Source organism: Siphateles boraxobius, unplaced genomic scaffold, assembly GCF_051911475.1.
Source record: "Siphateles boraxobius isolate OS27281-9 unplaced genomic scaffold, OSU_SipBor_1 63, whole genome shotgun sequence".
In the NCBI taxonomy this organism is placed as follows: Eukaryota; Metazoa; Chordata; class Actinopteri; order Cypriniformes; family Leuciscidae; genus Siphateles; species Siphateles boraxobius.
The window spans coordinates 186,272-190,379 of NW_027509190.1; the positions used below are offsets into that span (position 1 = coordinate 186,272).

Genomic DNA, 4,108 nt, shown 5'->3' on the forward strand with positions numbered 1-4,108 from the left:
CTCATACATCATGGTGGAATTGGCCATTTATGAACCCTAAAGCTCTAAGATGTCCTATTCCTAAACTGATTGCGCACTCTCAGTTTTCCTGCCAACTCTTTTTTTTTGCTTGTACTCTGGGGCCATCGACGAGTGTGTCCACTCCCTTTCTTCAGCAGATGCCGTTGAGGAACAGGGTTTGACCACAAAGGCAATATCTCCAATGTCTATAGCGCACTCTCAGTTTTCTTGCCAACTCTTTTTTTTATGCTTGTACTCTGGGGCCATCGACAAGTGTGTCCACTCCCTTTCTTCAGCAGATGCCGTTGGGGAACAGACCACAAAGGCAATATCTTTTCCCTTCAAGGTTGAGTCACAGAACACCACTGAAACAGAACAATACATTCACACAGAGCAAACTTGAGCTAAAATAAACTTCTACTTATGATGTTTTCACATTTTTATCATACAGTGACCAGCGGTGCTGTAAATACCTAAAGAGTTACATATGCCAAGTAGGAATACGTGTAAATGTGGAAAAACATACATGTGGTGTGATTGAACTTCAAGACCCTAGGCACAGTTGTCTATAAATGCAGCAATCATGAGAACAGCTAAATGAAAATACACAACAGCAACCCATCAAAGTTTACAACTCTTGATTAGTTTGAATGCATGATAGCCCAGTGAATGAATTACAAAGTGTGTGAATATGTATCCTCTGGAAGGCAGGCTACACTAATAAACAAGTTTTTTTTAAAGTGGTGAAATGGCTCGCTGGGCTCTACCACCTTGGTGAGGACTTGCTGGGCCCCCAGGTGTGCATATGCCTCAAATTATCGGAGCCTTTTTGCTTGTTAAGGCAGCGCCTATGCTGAAAGGAGACCGATTTAGAGAAAAAATCAAAGAATAAATCAAATAAAAAAATCTGTGAAGTCCTTTAAGGTTTTGTTTCCGACGTGTGTCAGAGGGCCTCTACCTCAAAGTCTCCAGAGGATTAATTCCTCCTGCTGCAGTTTGTGTCCAGTTACATCGAGTGCATGCAACGGTGGCGCAAACGGCTAAGCACTTTCCGTTTTTCTGCCAACTCGATTTTTTCTCGAAAACCTGGAGGACACAGCCCATTCAGAGCTTGTATTTTGGTACCATCCATAAGTCTGCTCACCCCATTCTTTCAGTAGATGCTCTCATACATCATGGTGGAATTGGCCATTTATGAACCCTAAAGCTCTAAGATGTCCTATTCCTAAACTGATTGCGCACTCTCAGTTTTCCTGCCAACTCTTTTTTTTTGCTTGTACTCTGGGGCCATCGACGAGTGTGTCCACTCCCTTTCTTCAGCAGATGCCGTTGAGGAACAGGGTTTGACCACAAAGGCAATATCTCCAATGTCTATAGCGCACTCTCAGTTTTCTTGCCAACTCTTTTTTTTATGCTTGTACTCTGGGGCCATCGACAAGTGTGTCCACTCCCTTTCTTCAGCAGATGCCGTTGGGGAACAGACCACAAAGGCAATATCTTTTCCCTTCAAGGTTGAGTCACAGAACACCACTGAAACAGAACAATACATTCACACAGAGCAAACTTGAGCTAAAATAAACTTCTACTTATGATGTTTTCACATTTTTATCATACAGTGACCAGCGGTGCTGTAAATACCTAAAGAGTTACATATGCCAAGTGGAAAAAAATGTGGAAAAACATACATGTGGTGTGATTGAACTTCAAGACCCTAGGCACAGTTGTCTATAAATGCAACAATCATGAGAACAGCTAAATGAAAATACACAACAGCAACCCATCAAAGTTTACAACTCTTGATTAGTTTGAATGCATGATAGCCCAGTGAATGAATTACAAAGTGTGTGAATATGTATCCTCTGGAAGGCAGGCTACACTAATAAACAAGGTTTTTTTAAAGTGGTGAAATGGCTCGCTGGGCTCTACCACCTTGGTGAGGACTTGCTGGGCCCCCAGGTGTGCATATGCCTCAAATTAGCTGAGCCTTTTTGCTTGTTAAGGCAGCGCCTATGCTGAAAGGAGACCGATTTAGAGAAAAAATCAAAGAATAAATCAAATAAAAAAATCTGTGAAGTCCTTTAAGGTTTTGTTTCCGACGTGTGTCAGAGGGCCTCTACCTCAAAGTCTCCAGAGGATTAATTCCTCCTGCTGCAGTTCGTGTCCAGTTACATCGAGTGCATGCAACGGTGGCGCAAACGGCTAAGCACTTTCCGTTTTTCTGCCAACTCGATTTTTTCTCGAAAATCTGGAGGACACAGCCCATTCAGAGCTTGTATTTTGGTACCATCCATAAGTCTGCCCACCCCATTCTTTCAGTAGATGCTCTCATACATCATGGTGGAATTGGTCATTTGTGAACCCTAAAGCTCTAAGATGTCCTATTCCTAAACTCATTGAGCTTTTGCATCAATCATTGTGTCAAGCAAAGGTATGCAGAGGCGAGATGACTCGCTGGGCCCTACCACCTTGGTGATAGCTCGCTGGAACCCAAGGTGTAGATATGCCTTGAGCTGGGCACCAAACCTGTGCTTGCTAAGGCAGCACATATACTAAAATTGGATCAATACAGAGAAGATTAGCATGGCCCCTGCGCAAAGCTTCGCCATCGTTCTTCTCTGTTTTCGCGCATGCGCATTAGTGCCTTCGCGCATGCCCAGTCGCACAAACGCGGTACAAACGAGACACCATCAAAGCGTAGGATCGAATCCCGACCGAAGCACAAATATTAAACATTATATTACACACTATTATATTCTTATTATGCCTATTTCATGTGTATACATAAAAGTAACATGCCGTGCATTATTTGTTTCACCTTTTTCTGCATAGATATTAAAATCTGTTGTGTTAAACATTATATTGTATTTATATTGTTTATGTTAAATAATATACTGTATTCATATTGTTTCCACTTTTTATATTGTTTCACCCTTTTCTGCATAGATATATTGTATTTATATTGTTTCACCTTTTTCTGCATATATATAAAAATTTGTTATGTTAAACATTATATTACATTTATATTATGTCAATAATTTTATTTCAATGTATAAATAAAAGTTACATGCCGTGTATTATTGTTGTTGTTGTAGTTGTTGTTGATGATGATGATGATGATGTATAGATGCAGAAAACACCAAACACAGCAGCAGTAGACTACAGTGTGAAATAGATTATTTATTTCAAACTACAATACAATAAAACATGATGATTTTGATGATGATGATGATGATGATGATGATGATGATCATAATAATAAAAAAAATAGAGCATCAGAGCAGACACATGGCATAAATGTTCTGGGGCGAGATGCAGAACAGTGGTATTGATGCAGAACAGTGGCACAAGGCTTCATTCCTCTTATTTTAAACCACATCAATCACAGCAGACAGACGCATAGTATAAGGGCTCATTACAGACATGCATGGATAAATAATGCAGCAGCATACAGTGTGAAGTACCAACGCGGCGGCAACAGAGCCAGTGGCAACTGGACGTAACTCCAAAGACAGTGACCACATTATTGACCATACCCACATGTCCAAAATGCCTATATAACTTGTCAGCGCATAAAATCAGAACAGCACAAATGCATGACAATGTGTTATACAGGTGTGAATGTGTTATACAGGTGTGAATGGGACAGACAATGTTTTCTTTTCTTTTTCTTAAGCCATATGATAGGCAGCATACACACACAGTATAGGCCTATATAACTTGTCAGTGCAAAGAATCAGAATAGTACAAAGGCATGGCAATGTTATACAGGTGTGAATGGGATACACAATGTTTTTTTTGCTGTAGAAAAGTTGTGGCAGGTGTGGACCGGTGTTTGTAGGAAGCCTCCACACCGCGGCAAGGTCCCGGTCCTTGTGGAGGGTAAAGTCAATGTCTTTAAAAAACAAACAAACAAACACTGAAACAACTATATACACCTGCCCCAGCGAGAATGCGAAATCAGTCCGGGGCTCGACCCTGGTCCTTCATCTCCCTCAGCCAGTCCTCCACACTCTTACCCGCTGCGGCGGCAGAGCAAAAATGTACATTGCCGTAGCGGGTGTGTCCGGTCTCCCTCCGCTTTGGCTGGCCGCATCTCCTGCACTTTTGT

At 41.5% G+C, this 4,108-nt stretch overlaps 1 pseudogene; it reads left to right on the plus strand.

Annotated features, from left to right (window-relative positions):
• Positions 1–2,525: 2,525 nt before the first annotated feature.
• On the plus strand, positions 2,526–2,623 carry LOC143719465 (U6 spliceosomal RNA; annotated as a pseudogene).
• The last annotated feature ends 1,485 nt before the right edge of the window (positions 2,624–4,108 follow it).